The following is an 8,234-nucleotide window of genomic DNA, read 5'->3' as shown; positions in this document are numbered from 1 at the left end:
AGGGTGGGTCACTATTGCATGCAACAATGTGATCCATGTCAAAAAAGAGGGGCGGGAGGTGGCAGTGATTCTAGGTGATGAGTTGGACCACTCTCATTGTTGCAACATGGTGCATGAAAACAAATTCATTTGTCAATTATATTGTGGAATCCTTGGGGCTTGGAGGGTGTAGATCATTGCCGCTCGACCCTTGACTTTGACAAACATTGTAATTATAGTTAATGATTGTTTTCTCCTGTTTTTCATGCATGATGCATGATCTAGTTACACGCCAAAGATTTTGAAAGCAATTTATATCAAATATGCAAGTGTAATATTTAAAGCATACCACAATTGGAATGGTTATGTTGTAGTTCCTACTTTCTTTAGTTTATTTTCTCACTATTGAGAGATTTGCAACACAAAGAAGAAAAAAAACATACCACAATTGGAATATGAAATCAACAAACATCAGTGGATTTGATGTATTTCTTGATATTCTAATATAGGGTAAAAGTCCATGCAGAGTTGTAATCGTTGAGTAATTTGAGAGCGTGGAGATATTTTAGGACTAATTCAATTCCCAAGTGATTCATAGAATTGAGTGCCAACAAATCATAACAAACAGAGGGTTGTTAATGAATCTTCCTTGCCCTTCTTTGTCTCACTCTCTCTCCCATGGTCCTCATGTGATCTCTCTGTCTCTCTTTCACCTGAAATTTTACTTTCCCCAAGTGTGAAAAATCATTAGGAAGAGAATGGTGTCTAAGAGGGTCTCTTTATTTGACAATTTAAGGAAGTCAAACCTTAAGTATTAAGAAAGTAATCAAATGACAACTTTTGAATTCAAACATGCTAAACGGCTTATTTGAATTCAAATTTTCCCCCAAAATGGAATTTAAAATCTAATGGGTAAAACCGTATCATGTAGCATATCTATGGAAAGAGCTCAATGTGTAGATTGCGGATCCTTGATCTTCGCTCAAATAAGAGATCATATGTGGACGTTATGAAAGGCCGAAAATCATAAAATTGTCCACCTCCTTTTTGGGGGAAAAAGTGAATCTTTTGACCACTCTTAACCATCTCGTACACACCCACCATTCTTGCACACATGGCATACACCTATTCGTCAAAATGTTAATCCCCTCCATAAGCTCATGGCAAATAAAGAGGCCCTCCTAGACCCCATCCTCTTCCTAATGGTTGATTAAAACTAAATCTATTGTCAAGAAGGTAGCATGAAACTTTCTCAACATCGCCATCGACCTATAATGTGCAGGTATATAACCTCCAAATTAAACCAAGGAAAAAATGGCTTTAATGTGCATGTGTGAGCGAGTGAGAGGCACAAGAACTTCTACAAACATAATTTCATGAGGAAAACTAGTGTGTTACTTCATAGGAAATAGTTCAATTCACATTCATGAAGTTAAACACCATTCCATTTGGTGAAAACAACCAAGAGCTTCCTTTTCACAGCCATGTTGGGCATATCTTGTAATCAACATGCTCCAAACCAAACAAGGGTACTGTACCAAATGCATCCTTCTTCATACTGACATGTTAGACACAAAGAGTCCTACACTACAAAGTTTTTGAGCAAGATGCAACTCTCAAGCAAGGTTCTTTGCTATTGCTCTTGCAACTCTCTCCTCTCTTTGGCTAAAGAAGGTTGTGCCATTGCAACTCTTTGAAGGGACACTTTCGATTTCTTACGATTTTCATAGGTAACACATCAATGGAGAACCTTGGTCGCCCTCTTAAGAAGGCTGGTTCATCCTCATTCAGCTCAATTTCAAGCTCCTCTTCAACACCTTCGTCTTGATACAAGAGTCTAGCTCCATCAGCATCATAACTAGGGTAATCTCTCACATCCAAAGTCTTTGCCTCTATTAGGTAGTTAACTTTGCTACGAACTCATTCTCTTTAGTAGTTATCATCTGGATCCCTCTTGCTCTGGTCTTTGCGTTCATCATTGTCATCATTGCTAGCATATCCATCATACCTATCACTATGATCATCATCTTCTCTATGAGTCCTTTGATCACCATCCCTGTGGTTACGATCGCTTCTATATTCATCCTCCATGTCATTGTCTCTTGATCTATCATACTCTCTCATGTTGATCGTGTCTATGACAATCTCCATCATAGTTTCATGTCTATTGCAATCTCTATCATCGTGCAGATCATCATCATCATCATGATATAATCTTGTAAATCATCATCTCTTCTACAAATTTTGTCTTCATGTGAATGTGGCGTTCCCTTCAACTATCATTATCTTGCTCTTGGTTTGGGGTTTTTGCTTCTTCATAAACAATGATCATGCTCGGGTTTGTTAGGACTCACTCCTTAATGGCTCTTAACATTGCAAAAAGGCCCACTTTACAAGACATGAAACCGCTCCAATTGAGGTCTTTAAACAAATTCCATGCTTTTCACCATATAAAATGCTACAAGCACAGGTGACACCTTAATTTTCAATAGCAATTTTTTTGTTAATTATTGTCAACATATCCATTGTATCTATCCCTATGATCACCATGCTCTCTGTGAGTCCTTTGATTACCATCCCTATGTCTATGATCCCTTGTATATTCATTCTCTTTGTCATGATCTCTTCATCTTTCATACCGTCTCTCATTTTGATCGTGTTTGTCGCAATCTCATGTGTCAATCATCATCTTCTATAAATTCTATCATCCTGTTGATTGTCACATTCACTTTGGCTACCCACTCTTGCTCTTGTTTATCGCAATTATTTTGTTATAGTTTATTCAATATACCAAACCTCGCAAGATTAGGAAAAATGAGAGTTATCATATTTCAAAAATAATAATAATAATTACACACACGGATTTCACAACATATGATCAATTAATTACGTGATGATATGATGTGTCCATAAAAAACGGTAAAAAACCATACATGCGTATGGCAGGGAGGTGGCACCATCCACACCCAATTTTTATAAACCGTAGGGAACGTGCCCTTCCTCCGTATACTTGTTATCTCCTCTAGTGTTGGAGGGTCATAACATGCTTCTTCTCAAGTGTGGAGGGTCACATTTTTATTTTGGTATTTACAATACATGGAAAAGAATCCATTACCTTAAACTTCTCTAGACTTGATAGATGACACCTCTTACTCTGGTCTTTTCATTCATCATTGTCATTTCTCATCATTGTCATCATGCTCTCTGGGAGTCCTTTGATCATTATCTCTCTGGCTATGATCTTCTCCATATTCATTCTCTGTGTCATGGTCTCTTCGTCTTTTACACTCTCTCATGTCGACCACAATTGCGATCATCATGTCGATCATACATTGTCCTAGATCTCAATCACAAAGTCTACAAGCTACACAAAGCACGCATGATTCATAATCATTGAATAGCTCAAGTTCTTGTGGTTGATTCCCGTTTGAAGAGCTAGGGTTTCTATCATCTTGATCCCTCCTGCTTCAATCGCGACATTCATCGTCATCACCATGCTCTCTGTGAGTTCTTTGATCAACATCCTCTGCCTACAATCTTGCTTGTACTTCATCCTCTCTATCATGGTTTTTTTGTCTTTCATAACTTCTCTCGTGCTAATCACAATCTCCATCATCATGTCAATCATGCAGTGCCCCAATATTCAATCACAAAGAGCTAGAGTTTCTATCATCTTGATCCCTCCTTCTCCGATCTATGCACTCATCATTGTCATATGCATGCACTCTATGAGTCCTCCAATCACCATCCCTCTAGCTATGATTTCTTCTATATTCATCCTATGTGCCATGGCCTATGGTCTTTCATACCTTCTCTCATGTTGACCACAATCTCCACCATCATGTTGACCATGAGAGATGATGCAAAGCCCACTAGGTCTCTTATAAAAGCAGTTTCTATCTTTGTGGTCACTTATAATAGTGATTGTTGTTTACAATCACTTATAATAGCGATTGTCTCTCTTTACGATTGCTTTTCTCCAACCATTGTCTCTCTATGCATCGAGTGAGAGCAATGTTGCTTTTAATTGAATTTTTGTCATATTTTGGAAATTTGATGTGGAAAAATGTGGTCTCAGCATTCAAATAAACCAAGAATGGTTTGCTCAAGAAATGCACATAAATATTTATGCAACTATTACATGGCTAGTTATTGAAAACATCCTCAAGTCCTCTTATTGGATCAATAGATACTCTACTCAAGTCTTCTCTTATTGGATCAATACGTATTCTACTCACCTTTTTTCTATGGCAAGAATTTTTTCATAACATCTCTAATAAAAATGATATTTTTTGCGAGAGTGTGCTATTTGAGAGGAGGAGGGAATTGGTCCAAGATGGAGTTTTTCTTCTATTAGATTGCACATCAAGATAAATTGTTTCATCTTAGGAGATTCCCTCCTCTTGCATTCAATTTTGCAAACAATCCATAGCATCCTTGGTCAATCCTTCTTGCCAAGGATGATATATGCTTGTTGGGCGCCTTTTATAAGTTTATTTCACAAGACTACATGTGGATAAGAGCCCTTGCATTGCATTTGCTAAGAGAAACTTGGAGCTTCTTAACTCTAGCCCGACAAAGCATGTGTTGGAGTTAATGCAATCCAATAGATTTCATTGTGCAGGAAGCACCTAAAATCTTGGAAGAAGAGCTAATCCAAAATGGAATTCTTCTTTTGATACAATGCATAGTAAGGTAAATGATTTTGGTTTGGGAGATTCCATACTCTTGCATCCATTGAAAACAATCTACAAAATCCTTGGGCAATAAAGTTCTTGGCAAGGAATATATGCTCTTGCTAGCGAGTACCTCCCATAAGTGCATTCCACAAGACCTCATTTGAAGAGAAAAGACCTAGCATCATATTTTGTTAAAAAATTTCCATACCTTATCTATGCCTTCAAATTGGATTGCCATTAGCCCCTTCTCCTTGAAACCACTCTCTGTTACCCTCGCTAAGCTTTGTGCATCTCTCTTCCTCCAAGTGCTTTCCCTTACCTTCTATGCGGTGAACATTTACCACAATTATAGCATCTTTACCATAGGTGGGTCATAATGTCTACCACTCAAAGCTTTATTGATCAAGCATCCAATGTGTAGTGATCTATTTTCCCCAGTATTTGTCATGATCCAAGTATTGACAACATGGAAAATTTATCCAAGTCTTACTATTGAATTTGTCCAAATTCTCCTTCACACCATAAGTAGTAGAGACACCCCTATTGGGTCTCAAGCATTGTCTTTTTTTTCTTCTCAAAAGTGCAAGAAAATGAAGGGAAGGACTGCAATCAAGCAGACCAAAAGAAATTCTATATTCTTCATTCATCAAGGGCATATCATTTGTAATGTGGGCCAAATTGTCTTTCAAATTAGTAATGAGAAAGTTTGAACCTCACTAAACTCTTTGACATCAGTTGTTGCTTTACATATGCCCAACAATAAAACATCAAATTTAGCATCATCTTCATGGATTAGGGCATGTAACCCTTAAATAGCCTTCTTTTCTTGCTTTTATTGTTGATATCTGGAATTGGAGCTGATCTCTTGAGACAGCTAATTCCAGTGTTGGAAGATTTCAACTACTAGTGTGGGAAGATTTCAGACAGCAGACTGGACAGGAATCAGAGACTAGACTGAAATGTGGATACTGAAATAAGAATCAGACTGATGTACTGGAAATAAGGTTCAAATTCAGAAGACTGGACGAGAAGTAAGTATAACTGAAATATATGCCATGATTGGGATTACAGATCAAGATTACAGAGAATATGATTACAGAGAGAAAGTACAGCCGACAATATTCTCAAGTACAATTATAGCCAAAGCGCTAACCCAAGTGATAATAATTGCCAACCCAATTACAATGTAATGGGACCTATTTATACACTTCGGATTTACTGTAGTAATTACTAAGTAATTCGCTGCCCATCTTCTAAGAAGACGTTCCCACATAGTGACTATCCAGCCGTCTACATCCTTCCCTTCTTTCTTGAATTTTGGCAAGATTCCAAAATTTCTAAAAAATTCCCCTGTCTGCTTCTGATGTGAGACTGAAAAATCCATCGTCTGGTTTTGATGTTGGGATGCCGGCTTGACCACTGATAGAATGGCCATTCAAAGATTACGAGTAGGAGTTCAAGAAGGACCAAGGATTGCGAGAGGCAGTGGAAAAGGCCAAGGTGGAGATCTCACCAGGCCAAGGTGGAGCTGTCATCAGGTCAAGGTAGAGCTGTCATCTCTCCCTGGCTGCTGAGAAGAAAAGTTGCAACCACTGAATTCTAAGATGGAACTACCCAGTATCCTTCCATTGGACCGTCTTCCATTTGCCTTTGCCTTTTGACCGGGACGGTGCCTGAGAAGTCCCAGTACTAGAATTCTCCTTCTGAATCAGTCGGTAAATGGCCTCCTGCTCAAGCTGATCCCGCTGGTCGGTGGTCATCTCTACTTCATAAGGCGTGAGAGAATGATAGGTTTTGGTGTCAGGATCATAGAGTGTACACCTGCCCTTACTCAGTTTGGTTCTGGCCAACTTATGACAATGCGAAGCAGTATGGATCCATCCTTCTGGAAGAGGCTGATTAGTTTTGACTCGAGCTTCGAAAAGAATCTCAGCCATCTCCCTGTACTGTGGTGCTAGACCCGGCTTTGCTGCAATGTCTTTTTCAGGCAATTTGGAAGATTCGACCGTAAGTTATAGCAACTGATTAGTAATCCTGGTCAGTCCTCTGACTTGAATCTTCCACTGGCCCATACACAGCTGGATCCTATGCAGCTCCTCTTTCAGTGCCTGAATGTCATTGATTTGGAGAGCATCATTGAGCAACATCTGCCAAGTCTTCCATTCTACAGTTGACCGCTCATACCAATCCTGAAGCTCATCAGTAATTTTGAAGTATGTGAGACGATCAACTGGTTCTTGATGTTGAGGATACAGCACTGGAAAGAATCTTGGCAGCTCGGTTTCTCTTGCTGGAACAGCATACAAGAGAACTGGAGAATCAAGCACAAATTCTAAGAAATTGAGAACAACCTGGTTCTCCTGCTGTATCATCTTTCTGGTGATTCTCACTAGCTGGAACAGTGTTCGGAGAGCAGTTGCCTGTGCTCCAACTGAAATTCGTGTCTGAGGTCCTCTGCTAGTGGCTGTCTGGTCCTCAAGAATGGCTTTGACTCCTGATCCAAAACACCTCAGGCAGTTTGCATTTGCACCAAAACTTCCTTGAGTTGTACCTGAATATCCTTCATACAGCGGTAAGTTGGTTTGTACCCAACAGAAGTTCCAGTTCCAGGGCTAGGGAGCGACAATCTGCAGTAGACTACCTTTGCCAGTGCTGGTTTGCCACTCTCTCATCACAATTGAGTATCCATTCAGGAACTCGCTCCAACAGCTGGACTGTACTGGGATGTGCAGGTAGTCGGCAAGCTTCTTTATCATGGAAAGCTGCTGATTTCCAATGTTCTACCATTTCCCTGGCTCCCACATATAGCCTTTGAAATCTTTCCAAGTCAGTCAAGAGATCATCATCCTCTAGATACTGTCTGGTGATGGAGGTCTGTTGATGTCTCAATTGCCTATTCAGGGTAATGAGCTGTAGTGAATGCTGATGATCAGCAACTGGTCCCTCATCTTGTAATTTCATTTTCCCTTTAGCATCTCTGTTGAGATGGGACTGATCAGTTGGCTAATTCCCAGTGTGACTGGGCTGCTGCTCTTCAATCTGCTGGTTACCCGACTGGTGCTCTTTGTCCTATACTTCTTGCTGGCCCTCATTCTAATCTGGCTGGTCTGGCTGTGACTGGCCTCCTTCATTCTGATCTGGCTGGTCTGGCTGTGACTGGCCTCCTTCATTTTTCCCTCTCCCACCAGTACCAGGTCCTGGAGGTGGAGATGGTGGTGGGGCATCATCATCATCCTTTGTATGCCCAGCTTCTTGATCATCCTCCTCCTTATCAACTTCATCTTCTTCGTCTTCTTCTTTCTCATCCAGAGAAGTATGTTGCTCAATATAATCCATTATAGCTTGGTTCATCAGAGCATTATTGTACTCACTCACCTTGTCCTGCAAATCGCTCTCATACTTTCCATCAAGGACTTTAAATTCTCTAAATTGAAAACAGCATTGCCTGATGGGTTTAAAATTTCAAACAAGCTATTGTAGATGTATCTTTCAGTCAGAGAAGCCTTCAGAGCTGTATGGTGCAGTAGCAGTTTTCTGAATTCCACCTGCTTCGTCCTGAGCATTGTTTCAGCCCGC

The sequence above is a fragment of the Adiantum capillus-veneris genome, chromosome 3, assembly GCF_014529385.1.
Source record: "Adiantum capillus-veneris isolate H3 chromosome 3, ASM1452938v2, whole genome shotgun sequence".
NCBI classification, from domain to species: domain Eukaryota; kingdom Viridiplantae; phylum Streptophyta; class Polypodiopsida; order Polypodiales; family Pteridaceae; genus Adiantum; species Adiantum capillus-veneris.
This window is presented reverse-complemented; position numbering follows the sequence as displayed.